The sequence below is a fragment of the Ochotona curzoniae genome, unplaced genomic scaffold (assembly GCF_017591425.1).
Source record: "Ochotona curzoniae isolate NIBS_2020 unplaced genomic scaffold, NIBS_Ocur_1.0 contig_1820, whole genome shotgun sequence".
NCBI lineage: Eukaryota > Metazoa > Chordata > Mammalia > Lagomorpha > Ochotonidae > Ochotona > Ochotona curzoniae.
In genome coordinates, this window is record NW_024465207.1 from 13,461 (window position 1) to 38,052 (window position 24,592).

Genomic DNA, 24,592 nt, shown 5'->3' on the forward strand with positions numbered 1-24,592 from the left:
GTGATTAGAGTTCACCACATGTTGTCTGAAATGTCTCTTGGATGGGTTTTTTTCTGATGTTTTCTCATGGTTACACTGAAGTTATGTTTTGGCAGCAGGAATAATACCAAAATGATGCTATGACATTCTCCATAATTACTATCAGGAGTCTTAAGGCATTAAGGTGCCTGTTACTTATGATGTTAACTTGGACCCAATACTTCAGACTTCTCACTTCTAAGTTGCTATTTTGTCTTCTGTAAGTAAAATACATTAAGGTTAAGTAGATAAACTATTTATCTTCTAGTATTTGGCCTCTAATTTTAGGATTCACTTGTGAATTTGTTGGAATAAAATATTGTTGTCGTAAAAGTATTTCAATTATGAATTTGTTTTACCCTTACTGCTTGTATATACAATTACTGGCCTTTACACTTAAGAAAGGACTGATTATTCTCTCCCATTCATGTACTCAACTATTTTTTTAAATTTTTTAAAATCCCTGTATTTGTTTTTATTGGAATGTCAGATTTCCAGTGAGAAGGGAAACAGAAAGAAAGATCTTTCTTCTGCTGCCTTACTTCCTAAGTGGTTGCAATGGCTTGGGCTCAGCTGAGCCAAAGTCAAGAGCCAAGGATTTTACCAGTTCTCCCACACAGGTACAGGATACCAAGGATTTGGGACCTCATTGACTGTTGTCCCAGGGCATAAGCAGGAATAGGATGGGAAGCGGAGGAGCTGGGATATGAATCAGAGCCCATATGGGATCTGGTGCATCAAGGTGTGAGGTCTTTAGTCACTAGACTACCATGCTGGGACTTATTCAACTATTTACTTATATCCATGAGAAGTCTCAGATTTCTGGTACTTTATTAACAGCATTTGTTAATGAGTGGAATAATTATCATCACAAAACACCCTGGACATATTCAGTCTGATGGATATTTTTGAGATGACTTAAAACATCCATCAGTTCCCATAAACCAGGCCTTGGAATATCTTGTTCATTCATTCACCAACATTTCTTTCCAGTCAGCATTGTAAATGCATGCTGCGTGGAACCTGACCTGCATGTATCAAGCAAATAGGAGAGGCGTGGATCACCAATTGAATGGGAGGAGGGAAGAAGGGAGAAAAAGATGAAGAAAGGGAGGAAGTGAGGAAGAAAGAGAGAGAGAGATGTAGGAATGGACAGATGCATGAATGGATGGATGGATAGAGGCATAGAGAAGGATGAGAGAACTGGTGTATAGACCAACATATATATTTATATGTTGTCGGTGGTCAAGCCAGTGAGTAAGTGGGCAGTGTGTTCATGGACAGGTTTGCAAGTGGATGTGATGGATGAATGAATTTAAGCAATTTTTTCATAAGGACAATGGAGGCTTAGCTGGTCTCTAAGTCCTTGTATAGCTCTTTTCCTCTGTGATCATCTCTCCCTGTTCTCTGCTCACTAATCTTGGTAACCTGTTATAAACTTGAATGGCTGATGCTTCTGCTTCCCAGCGCATTTTAAGAGAAACTAAGGATTGAGAAAAAATGGACGATGTAAGAGGAAGGCTGTGAGGGAGTGTCCAGTGAGAGAGGGATAGAACACTACAGAAGCAGCAAAGAGGAACAGCAAAGAACTGCAGGGAGAAGTGTGTGAAGTTCCCTGGACAGTGTGGAGCCAAAAAGTTCCACACAACTCGGAAGAACAATGAGAACAAAACAAAACAATGGTAGAGAAGCCGACATCCTGCTCCAGAACTGCTGAGTCACCTTTGAAAGCGGCCGACAGGAGACGCAGCCGACCCAGAGACAAGGAAGTTGGGAGGGATCGTCACTGGCAAATGTCTTCAACAGCAGCAGAAGCAGACTGCAACAGCCTGAGGTTCGGTGAGCCAGAGAAGGGTTAACAGCCTCTACATTCCAGGGACTGGGCACAAATCCCAAGCCCCTGGGGTGCTCCTTTTACCCTCCCCCCCCAGCAGAGGTTTCAGCCTCAGAGAACACAGGGCAAGCACCATGAAACTGCTAAATCTGTGCCTTGGAAGTGGCGCACAGTAGCACAGAAAGCAGCCCAAATATTCCTGCGCTGAGTGGGCCAGTGCATCTCAGTGCGCAGAAACTACCAGCAAGGGACTAGAATCCCCCACACCCTGATACTCTGTTGGTGGGCGACAACACCAGGAGGACTGTGAACGCCGCACCGGGCTGGCTGGGCGGTCCCGCCTGCAGCAACCCCCTACGCAAAGCAGGAGCTACACCAGGAGGACTCTAAGCACTGGGAAGTGTAGTGCTGTGTGACCCTGACAGGCAAGAGCCACTCCCATAGAGTGAATTGCCCAATCCTCGCCTCCCACCCCACAGTTCTGAGCGTGGGCGACCCACCAGGAGAGCTCTGAAACCTCCTGCGCCACACTGGCACTGCGCGAACCCGCCACGTAGTCATTTTAACAGGGCGCCAGGGTCACTCCTCCACTGCAGACCTGTGTGAGGGAGCCACACCAGGAGGGCTCTAAACACCCACACACCATGAGTGGTGGAATCACTGCACAAGAGCCATGCCCAGAAAGTGCCTCACCCACAGTCCCATGTGTGGGAAACACACCAGGCAGGCTCTGAAAAACCCTGCACTCCCTGACACGGAACACAGAGAGAAAGCACATAAAACTTCTACGTGCTGTGCATTCCCGTGCAGGGGGCACACCCAGAGAGCGCCTCCATCCCTCCATGCCCTGGAGTGTCACACCTGTAAAAGAGGTGCCCAGAGTGTGCCTGGAATCCACAGGGACCCAAGTGGTGAACTACAGTCCCTGGATCTGAGAACGCACCAATGGTGGCTTGAAAATTACCATGCTGTGCAGCACCACACCTCCAGGTTCCAATCTCTACAGGAAAGCCCCTGACGACCACTCAACACACAGGTCCATTGGCCTCACCAAAATACATCAACGCAATAGGAAAAACCACCAGAAAAAGTTGTGCTCCAGATGAAAGAGCCAGCTCCCCACCGAACAAGGGCCAAAAGCCATTACCAATATCGGAGATGCAAGATGAAGACATGGACGAGTTAACAGACAAGAAATTTTAAAAAAATAATGCTAAAATGTATCAGAGACGAGGAAATGAAGAGGGAAGACTTCCAGAACTGCATAATCGCTGAAATACAACAAATCAAAACCAAACTGGATGCCCAAGATCATATAATTGAAAGCTTGATCAACAGAATAAACACCGCAGAGGAAAGGATCTCTGAAACAGAAGACACACAAAATGAAGGTACCCAATGAATTAAACAGCTGGAGACAAGCCTCAGCAAAACTAATACAATGATGCAAGAAATGAAAGATTACTTAGAAAATTGAATATTCGGATCATCGGCCTCCCCGAGGGAGTAGAAAAACAATCAGGAATGCAAGCAGTGCTTGACGAAATTATACAGGAAAACTTCCAAAACACTTGGAACATGAATCCACCCCGCATACAGGATGGACAGAGAACTCCCAAAACACATGATACAAAGAGATACTCACCAGACACATGGTGCTCAAGTTCTACTCCAATGAAGACAAAGAAGGAATCCTGAGACAAGTACGAAGTAGAGAAAAGATCACCTACAGGGGAAAACCCATCAGAATCACTGTTGACATCACTGATGAGACTCTACAAGCAAGGAGAGAACGGACAGGGATCTTCCAAGCCCTGAAACAAAACAACTGTCAACCAAGAATAATCTACCCAGCAAAGATCTCATTTGTATATGAGAATGAAATCAGATACTTCCATAGCAAAGAAAAACTAGAAGAATATGTTTACACAAAACCAGCTCTGCAAAGCCTTCTTAGAAATGCGCTAGTCCCGGAAAAAAAGGAGGCAAACCATAAACAAAGATGGCAAATAAGAAGGTCTCGAAACTAAAGCCATCACAAACAAGGCAATTACACAGAAAACAACACACACAAAACACAATTGCATGGCAGGGCAAAATTGCAACCTCTCAATTTTAACTCTCAACACAAATGGTCTAAATTCACCAATCAAAAGACAGAGATTGTTAGAATGGATTATCAAACAAGACCCAACCATCTGTTGCCTACAAGAAACACATCTAACCAGAAAGGATGCAAAGAAACTGAAAGTGAAAGGATAGAAAAATAAATTTCACGCCAATAGACGTGAAAAAAAAAGCTGGGGTAGCTATCCTAATTTCAGACAAAATAGATTTCAATCTAACTAACATCAAAAGAGACAGGGAAGGCCATTTTATACTGGTAAAAGGAATGATCCATCAAGAAGCAATTACCATCAATAATGTTTATACACCGAATATTAATGCACCTAGTAATGTAATGCAATTACTTAAAGACTTAAGGGAAGACATAGATACCCGCACAATTCTTGTAGGCAATCTCAACACGCCTTAAACATCAATGGACCGGTCTATGAAACAAAAACTCAACAAAGAAACAACAGAGCTCACACAAACAATAGAACAACTGGACTTAGTAGATATATATAGAACTTTTTATCCTAAAGCCACAGACTATACATTCTTCTCAGCAGTGCATGGCACCTTCTCCAGAATCGACCACATGATAGGACATAAAGCGAATCTAAACAACTACCCAAACATTAGTATCATACCATGTACCCTCTCAGACCACCATGGGATGAAACTGCAAATCAACAACTCAAAACTCCCCAGGAAATATAGGCACTCTTGGAAATTGAACAATATGCTATTAAATGAAGAATGGGTCAGAGAAGAAATTAAAGATGAGATCAAAAAATTTATGGAAACCAATGAAAACTCTGATACAACATTCCAAAACCTGTGGGACACCGCCAAAGCAGTGCTACAAGGTAGATTCATCGCAATCGGAACACATGTCAAGGCCCAAGCAAGACGCCAAATACAGGAACTAACCACACACCTACGGGATCTGCAAAAACAGCAGCAGAAGAGTCCCACGCACAATAGGAAACAAGAAATCATCAAAACAAGGGAGGAGATAAACCAAATAGAAATCAAAAAAAAAACTATACATAAAATTAACAATTCAGAAAGGTGGTTTTTTGAGAAAATTAACAAAATAGACGCTCTACTGACCTGATTGACCAAAAAAAAAAAAAAAAAAAACAAGAGAAAGTGAGAATCAACAGCATTAAAGATGACAAAGGCAACATAACAACAGACACTGCAACCATTAAGGAAATAATTAGAAATTACTACAAAGAACTGTACTCCCACAAATTTGAGGATCACCAAGAAATAGAAAAGTTCTTGGACTCTCACCACTTACCAAAACTCAGTCCGGAGGCAACTGAAGAATTAAATAAACCCATAACCGAGGTAGAAATTGAAACAGTCATCAAGGATCACCCCACGAAAAAAAGCCCAGGCGCAGATGGCTTCACTACAGAATTCTACAAAACATTCTGAACAGAACTAACCCCAATCCTCTACAAGCTCTTCAAAACAATAGAGAAGGAAGCAACCCTTCCAAACTCATTCTATGAAGCCAACATCACCTCAATCCCAAAATCGGACAGAGAACAATCAGAGAAGGAAAACTACAGACCTATCTCTCTGATGAACATTGATGCTAAAATTCTCAACAAAATCCTAGCCAATAGAATTCAAAAAATCATCAGACAGATCATTCATCCGGATCAAGTAGGATTCATCCCTGGAATGCAGGGATGGTTCAACATTCGGAAATCCATAAAGGTTATAAACCACATCCAAAAACTGCAAAACAAGAACCACATAATAGTTTCAATAGATGCAGAAAAAGCTTTCGAAAAATCCAACTCCTCTTCATGCTAAAAACTCTAGCCAAAGTAGGCATAGATCAGAAAATCCACAACATAATCAAAGCAATTTATGAAAAACCCAAAGCCAATATCATACTGAATGGAGAAAAGCTAGAACCCTTCCCACTGAGATCTGGAACAAGACAAGGATGCCCGCTATCACCACTGCTATTCAACATAGTCCTAGAGGTACTTGCAGAAGCCATAAGACAAGAAAAAGAAATCAAAGGCATACGTATAGGAAACGAAGAAGTCAAGCTTTCACTATATGCAGATGACATAATCCTATACATAGAAAAACCAGGAGACTCAATACAGAAACTACTAGAACTTATACGAGAGTTTGGCAGAGTGGCAGGGTACAAAATTAATGAACGAAAATCAACAGCCATAGTGTAAGCAAATAACACCAAGATGGAAGAAGATCTAACCAACAGGATACGATTGAAAACAGCAGAGAGAAGTATGAAGTATCTGGGAATAAATCTAACCAAAAGCGTAGGAGACCTATTCGAAGAAAACTACAAACTATTTAAAAAGGAAATTGAACAAGACTTCAAAAGATGGAATAACATCCCATGCTCCTGGATAGGCAAAATCAATATCATTAAAATGTCTAAACTACCACAAGCTATATACATTTTCAATGCAATTCCAATCAAATTGCCCAAAACATTCTTCAAAGAACTGGATACAATGATTCAAAAGTTCATCTGGAAGCACAAAAAACCACGAATAGCTAGAACCATCCTGAAGAATAAGAAGTTAGCAGGGGGAATCACAATCCCGGACCTCTGGACATACTATAGAGCAGTGGTTATCAAAACAGCCTGGTACTGGCACAAAGACAGGAAGGAAGATCAATGGAATAGAATAGAAGCACCTAAAGGGAACCCACACAGATACAGCCAATTGATCTTTGACAAAAAGACCAATGACAGTCCAAGCAATTAGGAAGGCCTCTTTAGTAAATATTGTTGGGACAACTGGCTGATAGCCTGCACACAGAAAAACATAGACTCACATTTATCACCATACACTAAGATCCAATCTACATGGATAAAAGACCTAAACCTACATCCAGAAACCCTCAAACTCTTGCAAGAAAATATAGGAAATACTCTGCAAGACCTAGGAGTAGGTCCCGACTTTCTAAGAAGGACACCAAAAGCAATAGCAGTTGAGAACAGAATAAACAAATGGGACCTCATCAAACTAAGAAGTTCCTGCACAGCAAGGGAAGCAGTCAACAAAGTAAAAAAGCAACCCACAGAATGGGAGAAGATCTGTGCACTCTACATAGGCGATAGGGGGCTAATTTCCAGGATATACAAAGAACTTCAAAACAACCAAAAAACAAAAACAAACAAGCCACTCAAGAAATGGGCACGGGAAATGGGCAAACATTTCACAAAGGAACAAGTCCAAATGGCAAACAAACATATGAAAAAAAGTTCCAGCTCCCTGGCAATAAGGGAAATCCAAATTAAGACATTGATGAGGTACCACCTGACACCAGTAAGATTGGCCCACATAAATAAGAACACCAACGACGCTTGCTGGCAAGGATGCAGGAAAAAGGGAACCCTACTCCACTGCTGGTGGAGCTGCAAATTGGTACAGCCTTTATGGAAATCAGTCTGGAGAACACTGAAACAACTCAAAATCTGCATATCATATGACCCAGCAATAGCACTTCTAGGAATATATCCAAATCACCTCTTTTATGACAAACCAACTTGCATCCCTATGTTCATAGCAGCACAATCAGTAATTGCAAAAACATGGAAGCAACCAAAATGCCCATCAGCAGAAGATTGTTTAAGAACGCTTTGGTTCATCTCCATGGAATACTACTCAGCTATTAAAAAAAACAAAATGCAGTTCTTTGTGGCTAAATGGGCACAACTGGAAACTATAATGCTAAGGGAAATGAGCGAATCCCAAAAGGTTAGATACCACATGTTTGCCTTGATTTATCCTGTAATTTTTTGTTTGGTTGTTTGCTATTTTTTGAACCTGTCATTGATACTGTCTCAACCCAGATGTTTCGAAGAATGGAACTTGCATTATTTTTAACATATTGCTTACTCAATACTATGTCAATTAATTCCATAATGTTGTATATTGATACTGAGGTTTTGTTGCGGCTTTTACTCCGTTAGCTCTACCTTCAGACCATAGAAGGTCTCCCCAAGAGGCCACTGAACTTATCTGGACAATAAGACGCTGGTCTTTATGCTAGGTATATGGTTGCAAGGAAGGAATCTCAACTGAACTTGAACTGTGGTTATGCATCAAGGTGGAGGAATCCACCCATTGGGAAGGGTATGGGAGGGGTGCGGGGGAATCCCCAGCGCCTATAAAACTGTATCACATAAACAGTGTTAATAACATTTAAAAAATTTATGTTAAAAATAAAATGTAACTGAAAGATCCCCCCCCCCAAAAAAAAAGAGAAAACTAAGATTCAAGGGAACCCACATTTGAATTCGCATAGCAAAGGGTCTCTTGAGATTCCTCTAGATCTTGGCACCCTTCCAAAAATCCTGGGAATGGTTGGAATGTGGATTAGGTGCTGACTCTGCCCTCGGATGACGACACAACTAGTGAAAATAAACCACTGCCATTTTTATGTTCCATTCAGGCATAAAATCAGAAGAGCTTCTCTCTTTCATTCATTTATCTGGTAGCAGAGAGGCAAGAATGCCTGAGGGATATCACATCTCTTTAGTGACATCCCTCACTCACTCTTGCTTTAGTTGGGATTCATAAACTTTAGGTTCTTAAAGTGTTAAAAACAATGAAGGTCCTAAAGACAGTTCCTTTTTTCAATTTGAATCATCTCTGTGTATTTATTTTGTTGCTAATGAAGCATTACAATTTAAAATGTGCATTCATGCAAACAGCCATCAGGCTCACAAGGAGACTTTCAGAATCCTCAGCTATCAGGAATTTCCAGGTCAAAATCTCAATGAGGTATTGTATCACATTCATTAGGATGGCTGTATGCCCACAGGAGTATGACATCACCTACTGTTGCTGGGAATGTACAGTGGGTCTGTTGTTTTAGAACATTCTGGAAATTTTCCAGACTTTCAAAATTGCATTGCAAGCAATTCTTCTGTTGGAGGTATGAGCAATAGAAATTAAAAGAGAAATCCACAAGCAGGGAGCTGGATGGGAATTGGAACTTCCGGGATTAGAACCGGCACCCATATGGTATCCCAGTGCATTTAAGGCAAGGACTTTAGCCACTAGGCCACAATGAGTGGGAGGCTAGGTGGAGGCTCATATCCCAACCATGAAGACTCCCAAATTTTCAACAAGAACTATCAGTACTGACACCAAGAACTATATCCCAACCGCTAAGGAGACCACGGCAATAGGGGTGGCTTCAGAGGCCGAGAACTCTGAGGGCACCCATCCCCATCTGGAGCCTCTACAGAGAATGGAAGAAGTTCAAACTCTGCCATGCAAAAAACAGCATCCCGGACTGATGGACAGGATCCCTGAGCAGTCTGCAGAAACAGAAGAATAATAAACTTCCTTTGGGACTAGGGAAGTGAGCTCTCTCTGGGCCTTGCCTGGCTCCAGCTCCGGGTCCACACACTCCTTCGCAGTGACCATTAAGATCACTCCAGAAACCCCTCAAACAAATGAACAAACATACAAAAAAAGTTAATGGACAGACAACAACAAGGAAAGCATAGAATAAGACCAGAAATGGCCAGCGTGGATCCAATCATGCCTCACTAGGTGAGACACAAAGATTAGTTACACCTCACTGCAATATTACGGATTTCTCTGCACACCCATCCTAAAAAAAAAAAAAAAAAAGATCTTCTGTACCTGAACTGATAAAACATGTCTTGCTAGAATTATAAGCTGGTTCAGACCAGCTGAAAAACAACTAAGTACAGCAAAACCATGCTTCAACCATATACACAGCTAAATACAAAAAATAAAAACCGATTAGACAGCTGAATCAGAATCTATAGCCATTTTGATGTGTGTGAAATCCGGTTGAATAAACACCAAAAATTGATATGTCTATGAAGAAGTAACGAGATGTAGTTAAGACCCCGCATTTTCCCATTAACATGCTGTTAATCAATACCATGTCAATTAATGCCATAATGTTTTAAATCATTGTTGATGCTATGTTGGACTTTTTAATAGATTGGGATAATACTTTGCTTGCTTTATCTCAAGACCAGAGATGATCTCACCAAGAAATAATTGAACCCACTAGGATAACAAGACACTGGACTTTATGCTCGCTAAATACTTCCAATGAAAGAACTGAATTTGAACTGTGGTAATGCAGCAAGGTGGAGAAATTCACTGTGGGAAGAGCGTTCGGAAAGGGGTAGGGAAAATCCCAGTGCCCATAACACTGTGTCACATAATGCGATGTGATTAATAAAAAAAAAAAAAAGTAAGAGCGAGAGAGAGACAGAAAATTCCACACAGAAGCTGGTACACCAGTACTCATAACAGGAGTATGACAACCAGAATGTGTAAATCACCTAAACATCAATAGAGAGATGAAAGATACAAAAATAGATATGCAGGTAATGGAGTATTATTCAGCTACCAAAGATTCATCATGGATACCAAAATCCAGGCATGCCCAAGTCCCTTCTATAAAGTGTTGGGTAGTTTCATATAACCCTGGCACATTTTCATAACTACATCCTCTCTAGGTTACTTATGCTGCTGAATGCTATCTAAATGTCATAGAAGTAGTTCTGTCACTTAGAGAATCACTGTGGGAATAAGAAACTGAAAATCTATAACACAGACTTATTTTTCAAGTGAATTTTGCAAAGAATTACTAAATACCTAACGATGTGTATGCTTATAATTGTATCTGGATATGCAGCTATTTGTTACAATAATGTTTATAACTTAGAGGTTATACAACTTTTCTCATACCTATGACAATTCAGGACTACCACTCTACTGATTCACATAAAATCAGTCTATTAAAGTCTCTCCCAATATTGTAACAGGCAAGTCCCATAAAGGAGTGAGGAAAAGCGTGTTGAAATGGACTGGACAGGTCATGTCAACACTCATCTAACTCTCCTCCTTGCTTTTGTCTTCCATGTGGACTCACTCACTGATTTCTGCATCTGACACCACCTCCAGTGAAATGTAAATGCATCTCTCTCTCTCCCTCTGTCTAAATCAGTGAGGTGCACAAAGGAAGGCTGGAGAAGGAAGGGCAAAGATTCTGAACATCTCAACCACAGTCATAGAAATACCCTGGCCTGTGCACACAGTCTTACAACACAGAATCTTAGGATCAGTGGGGTTGGAGGAGGAGGCCTCTGGGGGTAGAGGAGGGCCCACTGAGGATGGACTTCCAAGCCAACGATGCTTTGTAATTCTGTGCGAGCCTGGATCTGTGAAACAGACAGAGCACACATGGGTGGTTATTCTAGGTCACTTCTTGTGCCTTTGATCAGACTTTTAGTGGGTTCAAATGACCTGAATTAGAAATCCTGGCTCCAGACCACAAAATTTATATATCACACTGTATGCATTCACTGGTGGGTTTATCACAAGAAAAATATGGATTGTGGTGGATGAGATTCCTCCTTTGCAAGAAGTAACCTGGTAATCACTAATGGAGACAACAGGCAATGCACTGAGTTTCATGGAGACATCGTCTTCCAATTATGCACAATTCACATGCAGAATTGAGGATTTTAAAGGTGCAAGGTGCTTCTGACTGCCAGGATGAATGTAACTCCAAGGACTCTAGGATGCAGGATAGTCCCTCCATTCAATTCTACCTCAGGACTTTGGGTGAAAGGATATGCAAGAACATCTTAATTGGCTTCACTTTCTCTCTGACTCTAGACTGACATATCACCCTCACTGGCCACATGCAGCTTGCTGTCAGGCAGTGCTGAGATCTGAGATTCTCCAACTCTGCTCATTGTAACTCATCCTACCATTGTGCTGAAGTTATAATTTCTGTTCACTTTCAACCAGCATTTCTTCTCTGGGCTGTCCAGCATCCATTTTCTGTTCCAGGTACCAAAATGTCATTTTTCATCAGTGAAAATGAAATAGGACCACCTTCCTCAGTTCCCTAACTGAGAAAATACATGGCTGCCTTGGAAATAGAGTGTTTTTATGTGCACAAAGCTTCAAGAGGGCCCACACACATGGCTAAAGAAAAATTGTTGTTAGGCTATAGGAGAGAATTGGGCACTGACTTTTGGGTGGGTTTAAACAATTGGTAGCATATTATTTGCACGTCATGGGGATTTTCATCCACACATTCAGAAGGATTGCTCAGTCCATAGGAAACCTAACCCCAGTTAAAACTTCCCTCTGTGCACCAGGAAATGGAGAATTACAGAGGAAGTTGGTGAGATGTTAGTTTGGATCCTTGCATTTACACTCATCATCTGCTTACATCTTACAAATCACTTTGTGTCTCAGTTTCCTCTCCTCATCAGCAGTAGGGACCAGAGGGCTCGTGTGAACTAATCAGGAGCAAACAGCTTGGTTGGCATCTCTTTCTGGGGTCAGTGAGAGCTGTCTTTTCTTCAGGGCATGACAAGTAAGGATCCATATGCACGACACTTCCCATCCCTGTTAAGCTCTTGTCCAGATCAGAATCCAAGGGCTTACAACCACCTCACAGATTCCTGGGGCTTACATCCTAATTCTTACTTCTCAATAAATTCTACTTCCAATCCTGGTTCCAGACCCCAGAAACTGAGCTTCTTGCTTGCTTTGGTTATCCTAAATGTAGCTTGCATTCCTGACTCCTGGGCCAAAAATTCTGTGCTGCACCTACAACCTAGGACACTCCAACAACTCTCCTTCTGGATGGACTGCATTCAGGCATCACGGGTAAATATCCCACCATGTTCACAGAGCAACTGGGCTGATAGTTTGTGCCTCTGTGTTGCAGGGAAACCTCCAGCAGCAATACCTGAGTATCTAGGCTGTGCTTGGACTCAGGTCTGGGTGATGGCAGCTCAGAAACAGACATGGAATTCTCATACAGTCACCAGAAACTCTGAGTTTGTGAGCAAGTGAAGACTCATACAGAAATGCATTTCATAGCATGCCTGCTGGGAATAAACCACACATGTGAGGGTGATCTTAGTAGGTTTTATCATGTCAGGTGGTGTAGTCACTAGACTTTGCTTATTCTATGATGCAGCACTTTGTGTTATTCACATATTTTCAAAGTCCTGTAAAAGGCCCATTTTCACAGCATCATTAAGCAATGCATGACGGCAAGTAGAAACTGATCTGCATGAGAGGCTAATGATGCCTGTTATGGCTGAGTTTGGAAAAGTATTTTTGTGGGAATAGGGAGGGAGCCTTAAGCCAAGCATGAGTCTGTGTTTGAGTTTCTGGATTGCAGCAACAATACTTCATTTTTTGTGTCTAAATATCATCTTTTATGTCTCTTACTCAGGTATGATGCGCAGGCTGTCCTAATCGGTAAGCATGGGATCATGTCACCTGACCCAGCCTTTCTTTTCTCTTACCTACACTTAAGTCAGACTTATTAGGACATTTATGTTTTTTATTTATAGATGAAAGAAGGACACCATGTTAGTTCTATAGCATTTTGTTCACTTGAATAAAGTTCATTATATTTGAAAGTATAATGAGACTCATGATAGAGTATAAGGCTACAGTTGGAATTTTCTGTAATAATTGTTAATTATTTATTTTCTAGGTCTTAAAAATACATGAATCTCTTAAACACTCATGTATATGTGCATCCATGTTTATCTTGTGAGTTACGTGTTTCTTTGAGACATTTTTTAAGTCTTTCCTTCAACTACCTGAATACACCATACTCATGATTTAATTAAAATTTAGTTCACAAATATTTAGGTATTTTGCTAATTTAATTTTGTTAGATCTCTTTCAGTTTGTCTTCATGCCACTAGAAACATCATTATAAAACCGTTGTCTTTTTCTTATGTTGCTAAAAGGGAAATAACTGCGTTTAAAGTAACAGAATTTTAAATTTGGACAAAGATTTAAAACATCAATACTCCCTTTCATGATAACCACTACTCCATCCCTTCAGCAAGGCAAGCTAATTTTTCTCTCTCTCTCTCTCTTTTTTTTTTTCTGCTAGTGCTTTGCAATAGCCTTCTGTATTTTCACAGACATACGGAATGTCAGTAGGAGTTCTTGATGCATTTGTGCATTTGCAGTACTCCTATACCCATTTTTCTTGAAATAAATTTGGATTTTAACGCAGTAGTTCAATCCACTAAGCAAGCTGCTCATTTGAGTAAATGGAAATCTACTTGTACTACTCGTCATAAGGAGAAAAATAACTCATAAAAAAAGGAAGACAACAACATAGCCATCCTGAACAAAGCTTGTGGGGAATGTCCTGACTTCTCCCTGCCTGAACAACACCCGGGTCACCCCAGGGCTCTGCCCAGAAGTGTCGACAGTGTCAAGGCTAGGCGCATGAGCAGAGATCATGGCTTTGATGAGGTGGGGTGATTCAGTGCGTGGAGGTGCTCTCTGACTGACCCCCAGCGTGCTGAGCTCTTCTGCCAAGTCCAGTGTGTTAGAAGGATAGCGAGTTGTCAACCTGAACCTGGCCCCAGGCTCGCTGTGCACATGGAGATGAGTCTTTGCGGGGTGTGCCCAGCTCAGCCTTGCAGCAGGGATGAAGGCTGTGGGTAAAAGGGGCAGACGGCAGCATGATCCTAAAACTGCAGGTGACAAAATCTTGCACTGTTGTGAAGCTCAAGGCTTTCAGTCACATGGCTTGTGCTGCCACACTGCTAACAGAAATTACCTTAGCCTGCTCACTTGCACAATGCAAGTATCACATGCCAACCTGCGTTTATAGCATTTTCTCAAAACAACACTAAACATGTTTCAGTTGATCAAGGATCTACATGAGGAGCCCTCTCACCTGCGAAAGAAAAGTAAAAAAGTCCAGTGCAGCCATGGCTTGGTTTCTGATTTCATGGGAAGTTCCAACTCTGGTCTCCTTTTCTCCTATGTGGACATATGTCCCAAACCTGTAACCATGCCAAGCTTGGTGAGTTCATGGGAGCACATGCATAAGATGTAGATAGCCCTAGCATCACCAGTGACCATGGAGGCACTAGGAGTGAAGTGTAAGGGGAGCTGTCAGGCCTAGACCATCCGACACCTGGGCTCCTTGGCAAGGGGCATTGGTCCAAGACACGGCTTCTCAGACCCAGCACAAGGGATATGACATCATCAAGAGCCTTATGGGATGAGTCAGGTCACATTACTGGACAGCTCGCTGCTGTCAGCTGGCTCCCTCCAACAACCCACCTCACAAGCTGCAAGATCCCAATACCTCATTTCCAAGACAGGGACTGTTGTCCTCAGTGGACAATGTTCCAAAGGGAACTGTGCCTGACCTCAATTCCAGGAAGAGTGCAAGGAGGAGAAAATGGACAGCTCCTGATCATTATGCACATTGCAAAGAGTAGGACACATGGGGAGTAGGGAATTCCATCTGTCAGGACCCCATTTTGCTGGGGGATAGTAGCCATTATTCTACTCAGTTGATTATGAGTTATAACATCTGTGTCCCACAAATTCAGAGTGCGTGAGATGACCCCAAAGGTTAGTGTTTGGAGGAGGGACTTTGAGCCATCACAAGTGGGATCAGAGAGAGGAAAGGTAGTGTGAGTTCTCTGTCTGCATATGAGGTGAGGACTGTGGCAGCTGAGGTTCACGTGGGTCCTCAAAGCCCCAACTATCAAACCCAACTCAGAGCCCCGCTTGGGCTGCACACCCTTCAGATCCATGACAGAGCCTGCATGAGCTGCATACCTCAGATCCATGGCAGAGACTCAGGTGGTCTGCAGGGCCTTCAGATTCATGGCCGGGTGCCACATGGGCCACCTAGCCCTCAAATCCATGACAGTGCCCCACATGAGCCACAAGCTCCTCAGATCCAAGGCAGAGCCCTGAGTCAGCCTCATAGCCATCAGACAAATCAACAATCCCTGCAGGAGCTGCAAGGCCTTCCTTCTTGGCAGAGCCACATATGGTCTTCAAGCCCTTCAAATCCATTGTGAAGACCCCATTAGGTGAGGAACACCTGGGTCCTGAGAGTTGCAACCTTCAGTTCAAAAGCAGAGCCTCATGTCACTCTGCAAAGCAGTCAGATCCATGACAGAGTGCTGTGTGATCTGCATGCTCCTCAGATACATGGCCGAGCCCTGTGTGGTCAAAAGCCCCTCAGATCCATATTAGCAACCCATGTGTTCCTCATGGCCGTTAGATCCATGTAAGAGACCCATATGGTTCTCACTGGCCTCAGACCCATGGCAAACCTCCTGTTGAGGTACATATCCCTCTGATCCATGGCAGAGCCCCATGTGGTCTGGAAGGCCTTTGATCCATTGCAAAGACCCCCATTTGGTCCACACAAAACTCAGATACATGAAAGTGCCCCATGTTGTCTGCATAGTCCTCAGTTCCATGGCAGAGCCCTGTGTGAGCTATACAACATTCAGATTCATGGCAGAGCCCCATGTAATCTGATGACTCTCAGATCCACAAAAGAAACCCAGAAGAGCTAAACAGACCTCAGATTCATAGCAGAACACTGTGTGGTCCAGATGGCAGTAACATGTATTTCAGAGCTCTCTGAGGTCCTCATGGCCTTCAGACCATGGCAGATCCCCTGGTGAGCCACATTTACCTCTGATTCATAGCAGAGCCCCAGGTAAGATACACAGCTTTCAGATCCATGCCAGATTCCTTTGTGGTCTGGAAGGCCTTTGATCCAATGAGGAGACCCCTATGTGTCCCACATGCACCTCTGATCCATGGCAGGCCCTCACATGAGGTGCACTCCACTCAGAACCATGGCAGAGCCTTATGTGGTTCTCACAGCCCTCAGATACATCACATAGCCCTGCATAAGCCTTAAGCCTCTCAACCATGCCAGAAAACAAAATGAGCTTCACAATCCTGAGATGCTTATCAGAGCCCTGTACGAACAGCACAGCCCTCAGATCCATGGAAGAGCCAAGCATGGGCCACATGATCTTCAGATTCATGGCAGAGCTCCATGTGATCCCAAGAGCCATCATATGCATTACATAGCTTCTTGTCATACTCAATGCACTTAGATCCATGGCAGAGCACCAAGTGGTTTCCACTACCTTCGGAACTATATCAAAGCCCCATGTTCTTCCTGCACTTCTCAGATCAGTGGCAGAACCCATGTGAGCTACACCAATCAGCTGTACTGAAGAGCCATGATTAAGCCACACGACCCTCCAATCTATGGTAAAACCACATAATGACATAAGGGCACTCAGATTCATGGCAGAGAAAAGTATGAAATTCACAGTACTCAGTCCACTCAGAGCCCCATATGGTTGTTGGTCCTCCAAGCTATAGACCCTTGGCAATGTCCCATATAACCTGCATGTCCCACTGATTCATAGCATAACTGTGGGTGAGCCTTAAGTGCCTCAGATCTATGGCAGAACACAAAGATTTCACCACCATCAGGTCCATACCAGAGGACCACATGAATAACAAACATAGCCCTCCCATCCATGGCAGAGACCTGTGTGTGCTGCACAGCTATCAGATCCATGACAGAGCCCTATGGTGTGCTTTTAGCCCTTAGATCGATGGCAGTGCCCCATGTGTCCCACACGGCAGGACACTACATGGTCTTCAAGAGCATCAGATTCATGGCAAAGTCCTGTGTGAGTTGCATGATCCTTGGATCCATGGCAGAGCACCATATAGTCCATACAATACTAAGATCAATGGCAAGGCCCCATGTTGTCTGCACAGCCCTCAATTCATCATAAAACCCTGCATAAGATTCACAACCATATGTGATTGTCTGAGCCCCATTTGGTGCTCAGCCTTGGTCACATGACAGAGTCCTGCCTGAGCCATGCAACCCTTGGATCCATGGAAGAACGACATGTGGGCATCCAGAGCCTCAGATACATTTCAGAGACCCCTGTTGTCCTCACAGGCCACAGATCCATGGCAAAACCCCTAGTGAGCCATATTCCCCTCTGATCCATTTCAGAGCCCCATGTGAGCTGCACATCTCTCAGATTAATGGCAGAGCCCCATGTAGTTCTCACAGCCCTCAGATCAATGGCAGAGACTCATATGGTCGAGAGGCCTTTGATCCATTACAGAGATCCCCATGTGTCCCACACGCCCATCACATTCATGGAAGAAACCCGCATGTTCTGCACAAGCTTGATATTCAAAGCTGAGCTCTACAAAAGTGGCTTATGCTGAGCCGTGCATAAGCCACACAGCCCTCAGACCCAAGGTACAGCCCCATGTGGTCCACATGGGCCTCACATCCATTGCAGAGCTCAGTGTGGTTCTTTTTTAAATTTTTTACTTAGTTATTTTTATTATATTTTTGACAATCTTTACACAATTAATTATTGTAAAAAGGTTCAAGGGCTATAGGATAGTAGGTAAGACTATTATCTGTACATTGTTTCCTTCATGTATTTGTCTGAGGTAAAGGCAAAGACAAGTCCCACCCAATTTCCCACTCATCCCAGGTCCCAGATATGGGGCATGCTCTGAGATACTTGCTCATGTCATTTTGATAGTTCACCAGTCATTACTCCCTGCCAATCTCGCCACTCCAACCACAATGAGGTCACTGAAGAATACACTGATTGACATAACCCATGATAGAGTCTCCATTAGCCCAGTATTTCACTGCCAGCATATAGCTGTGGTGGTTGATTGACTTGTTCTGTCTTCTGGCTTTTCTTGCTTAGGGTTCTGAGTCTGGCATTTCAATTGGGGAGATCCCCAGAGAAACTTAGTCTGAGGTGTTCCCAGACCAGATTCTTGTATGTTCTAACAAGCACAGGGCCCAGCACAATCCATTGCCCCCAAAGGTTTGTGATTGCATTTGCTGAGTTGGTTCTGTTTTCAACACCAACTTCCATTGGAACCAATGGGTGATACATGGCAGAGCCTCTTGCCATCCTCATGGCCCTGATTTATGGCAGAGAAGAATGTAGTCTGAACACCCTTCAGATCACTCACAAAGAGAATATGTGGGCTACATTACCCTCATATTTGTGGCCTTCCAGGGTGGTCCACAGTCTGCGCATATCCATGCCATAGCCCTATATAGGCTGAGAACCTCAGAACAATGACAGAACAAGAAGTGAATTGCACAACTTTCATGTTATGGCACAGCACCATATGGTTTGCATGACCCCCAGATTGATGGCAGAGACCAAGTGGTCTGCACACAATTCAGATCCATGAACGGGACCTGAATGAGCTGTACACCCCACAGATCCCTGCTGGAGCCCTCAGTGATGCACACCCCGCTCAGATCAATGGCATTGGCTTGTATAAGGTGCAAGCCCCTCATATCATGGAAGATCCCTAAATTATCTGCAGAACCCTCACATCTGATACATTCCCCTGTATGTTTTGCATGTTCCTCAGATCTTGGCAGAGCCCATTGTGGTCTTCAAAAGCCTCATTTCCATGACAGTATCTGGTGTGAGCTGCACTCCACTCTAAATCATGGCTGAGCCTTATGTATTTCACACACCCCTCATATCTATGGCTGAAATCCATGTGGTCCTCAGGGTCCTCACATGCATGGCAGAGGCCAATCTGAATCAGAAGGCTTTCGATCCATTGCAAAGACCACCACGGGGCTCACATACCTCTCAAAAACATGGAAGAAACTTAGTTGCCAAATGGCATTCAATATATGGCAGAGCCCTGCACAACTGCATAGCCCTTAAAACCATACAAGACACCAATGTGATCCACATAGTCCTCCAATCCATGGCATTGACCCAGGTGAGCAATGCTCCACTCAAATCCATGGGAGAGAATCAGGGGGTCAGCATGTCCCTCAGATCCATGGCAGAGCTTTGCATGATCCAGGTGATCTGAATGCCCCTCTAATCCGTGGCAGAACCGTGGTTGAGTCATATTCCTTTAAAATTCAGGTCTCAGCGCCATGTGGTCCTCACAAACTTTAGATCCATGCAGAGCCAAATGTGGTTTGCATTGCCCACACATTCGTGTCAGAGCCCTGAATGAGCCATACACCCCTGAATTACATGGCATTGCCATGTGGTACTCAGAGCTCTCGTAACAATGGCAGACACCTGTGTGATTTACGCAATTCTAAGATTCATGGCAGAGAACCATTTGGTCATCACACTTCTCAGGTGCATGGAATAGCCCCACTTGAGCTACACAGCCTTCAAATCCATGCCAGAGCCTACAGTGGTTCATATGGGCCTAGGATCCATGGAAGAGCACCATGTGGCACAGATGCCCATAAATCTAAAGGAGTTTCTTGGGAAACCACAGAACCCCCAGATTCATGGCAGAGCACCATGTGGTCCATAGAGCTCTCAGATACATAGCAGATCCCTATGTGGTCTGCACGGTTCTCAAATCCATGGCAGAGTCCCACATGAATTGCACAGCTCTCTGATCCATGCCAGAGCCCCATCTCGTCCTTATGGCCCTTATCTAAGGTACAGCCCATGTGATCCCAAACAGCCCTGAAATGCATAGCAGAGCTCCTTGCCATCCTCATGGTTGTCAGATTCATTGCAGAGACCCAGGGGGTCCACACACTCTTCTGATCTCTATCAAATCCTTATGTTTTCCTCACACACCTCATATCCATGGCCTCTCTGTGTGCTGCATGAACCACAAATCCACAGTAGAGCCTCAATTAATATTCACAACCCTCTGATCCATGGTAGACATGGAGGTGCTCCTCACACTCCTTAGATTCAAGCAGAGTCTCATGTGGTTCTCATGCCCCTCAGATCCATGGCATAGCCCTGTGTGAGCCATAAGCTCTTCTGATCCATAGTAGAATAAAGTGAGTTGCACAACCCTCATTTGATGGCAGAGCCCTATATTTTCCTCGGGGACTGCAGATAAAAGGCCAAATCCTGGATGAGCCTCATGGCCCACAGGTCCATGACACAGTCCTTCATGAGCCACGCACCCCTCAGATCCATGGGAGAGTCCTGGGTGATCGAACTTCACTCAAATTCATGACAGAACCTTGTGTAAGCCACATGCACCTCAGATCCATGGCAGAGCCCAGGTGGTCTGCACAGTCCTTGATCCATGGCAGAATACTGTATGTTTTACATGCTCCTCATATCCAAAGCAGAGCCCATGTGGTCACCACAGCCCTCAGATTAATGGCAGAGCCCATGTTGTACATACATCACTCAAGTACATGTAAGTGACCATCATAAGCCATACATCCCTCAGATCATGGGGAAACCACATTTTGTCTGCACGCTGCTCTGATCCATGGCAGAATTCCATGTGAGCCATACTCCCTTAAGCCCATGGCAAATCCGCTAGTAGTCCACACAGCCCTCAAATCCATGCAGAGCCCTGTATGTTGTGCATGCTTCTCTATGGAAGAGCCCCAAGTGATCTGCACATCCCTCAGATCCATAACAAATTCCCTGGTGAGCCACACTGCCCTCAGATGCATGGCAGCACAACACATGATGCTAGAGCTTTCAAATTAGAGACAGAATACCTTGTGGTCTGCACACTCCTCGGATCAATGGCTGAGACCCATGTAGTTCTCACGGCCCTCAGGTGCATGGCAGAGCCCCATGTGGAGTGCAAGGCTGCCAGGGCTCCATTGCTGGCAGAATCCAGCTCCAGCTGAGCTCAGAACTCTTAAAGGGTGTAGGGATGTGGCACAAAGAGGAACAAAACAGGCTACTACAGTTCCAGGATCATGATGGACAATACAAGAAAGCTGCTCACTTTATTTATGCAGAAGCACTCATGAGCCATGGCACAGACTTTTGACATTATGGCAGAATAATTCTGCCACTTGTTTCACCTAACAACTCTAGAAGTTCCCGCTACAATTCTTATTCTACAACTCAATCTTGTATCACAAAGAAAAGGAGAACCTAAACATCAAGGAAAGGGTGAAAACCTAAATACAGGTCCCTTGATTACCATGAAGTCAATGGGAACAGTCAAAACAGTATGAATAGCAAACAGCCTTTTTGCAAGATGCTATCAGTGACATTAACCTCCAAGTTGAGTGAAAGGCCAACTAGACAGGAGCAAACAATGCCTGAATAGATTAGAATTCTTCTGCAGGGTCGTCCAGTGTCCGTGCAAAGGAAGGTGGAGCTGCATTCAGCTGGTTGTAGAGACATTCCCTGGCCATTGCCATAGAGCGGGAAATTCTTGCAATTGGAACAGATCCCAGAATTAGAGAGACGCCAGGTGTCCTATAGAGTGAAACGGTTGGTGTCACTGATCTTGCTAGAACGTGCCACAGTCGTATTATTTTCCCTGCAGGATCATTGCAATCCATGGAAATCACTGAATTCTCATGAGCTCAGCACATGTGCAGTTCACTGTTGTCCCCTGCAGTCCTAAAGCTATTGCCACAGTATATGAAATGGTGCCTGACATACCAATGCTTCAGTTCTTGATCTGCTGGCCATCAGAACTGAAGGCTATCCAGACCTGTCTTTGGAGGAACCTGTAGTATTCTATCCTGATGCAGGTCCCTGAATCAGAAGTAATTTCACTTATGCAAAATGCCCAGTTTGGCTCTTGGAGTCTAACTGGGTTGTGAAATCCATGCTTTTCTCATACTGCTCATCTGTGATCTGCTACTCTGTCTCTGTTACTGGTCAAATCAAATGAATCAGCAGGAAGGATGGTCCTTTGTCTGGGTTCACCTCCCAAGCTCCCAGTCAAATTCCTTTCCCACCTGGGTTGCTGGTGGAGTTCTGGTTGCTGGTGGAGTTCAGATTGCCCGTTAGCTGAATTCCACTGGAGTATCAGTCACTGCAACTCCACACCGTGTGTCCTTTGCTTTCTTGTGTCTGACAATGTCCAGGTACCCTTTTGCTGTTGTTCTGTCCTCTTCTATTTCCTGGAGCATGTTCGCTCTACTTCATCCTGATTAAATGTTTTTCTGTCAATTTAAACAGTTCCTAACTGTTCCTACATCTTGATTCTCTTACTCGTAATTAAAGGGAATTAATATGCAGCTTCTTAAAAACAACTCAGATATTGAAACATCCCACACTATTTAGAAATATGTGACATTTTGATACACACGTGCTTTGTGTATTTTTTCAAGCAGTAGTTGCTTTGTTTTGTTTTTCAAGCAGAACGAATATGTTGCTTTTATTAGCATATTTATATTTATGTAAAATGTAGACAATGCAACTACTAATATTGAATATCTTCTGTGACACAGGAATAATCATGGTTCTAAAGCAAATCATATGGGTCATATCATGGTCTCATATCAAGTAATTTAATTTCTCTATCTTCTCTTGGTTTCAAGAAAAGATAGAAACATTAAAATCAACACTAGGTTTCCATTCGATAAAATAAATCAGGTATAAATTTGGCTTTGGCAGAGCTGTCATTCTGCAACTTTTGGCTGGGCCTTTGGAATGGAGTGACATCATCAATCACTGATAGAATTTTCTGTTAACTTGGTGAGGACTTATAACATTCCTGACTCTGTGTTGAGTAGTGGACAGGACATTAGGCAACTATTGGAGAGGATATCAATAATATTTGTTGGTTTTGAATATTCTAATTTTATTATGTCTTACAATTCACTGAGTATAACATTAAGAGTTTAGGGGGCAAGTAGCAGCTTTGAGTAATTCCCTATCGTTGGTGCCATGAATCGCAAGCAAAAGACAAAACATCTGAAAGGAACAAACTGCGCACCAGCTGCAAAGACTGCAACAGGTATGTCTGGGAATAGTCTTTGTCAAAGGGTAGTCTGGTAGTGACATCTGAAAGACAAGAAGGGGTGTCTCTACTTGTGGTGGAAGGAGAACAAAGATGAAAAGAAAAGAGCAATGAGTGAACAAATGCTTTGATTATTGCATTCAAAAACATTTTCTTGATCTAAGTATTCATATGAATTGTTTCCTGCCTCTCTGAATTCAGAGGAACTTCTTGTTTTCAGCTTCTCCAATGCTTTCCTCCAGCACATAGCTTACCAATACCACATAACTTTCCCTCCTTTTATCCTTCCTAACTCCATTTTCATGTTTCTTTAATTCATATTTGACATCTGCATATGTCATTGAAAGCAGATTTCTGCACCACACACTCTTTTATGCCACGAATTTGCCAACTTGGCTTTGGCCTACATGGTAACATTCACAAGCTCCAGACATTAACATACAACCATTGGATTCGAGCTGTTCACAACACTCATGGATTCATAAAACAAAAAAGCACATAATTAAAGAAATGTATAATACATTCAACAACAGCATAGCTTCAAAACAGATGCATTCTAACAAGTGACACATAACTACTGTGTCCATCAGTTTGTTAAGACACTGAGAAACCTAGAATTTACTTAAAATTTCTGCAATAAGTTTTGAGGGGCCTCTGTCATAGCCCCTGGCATGCATGAAATCACTTTCACCTTCACTCCTTTGACAGCAAGATTTGTGAGTATTCCCATGAGATAAACAACCTGTGTGTTATGTGCTGTACTTTGGAAAACAGACAAGTAAGATGTCACATCCCAAGGTTAACTTGTTGTCATTTTCCAATCAGTAGCCAAGGAGCCTCATGAAGATGCTCCTGAGATGTGTGTGGAGATCTCAACACATCCCACACATGAAGGAGAAAGTTGCTCTACATGTGACGATGTATATTTTGTTTCTGCTTGGAATGAACCCATTCTTGTCAAAGGAGATGGTAAGGTGCAAATACCAGGTCCAAACCCAGAAGTTATAAT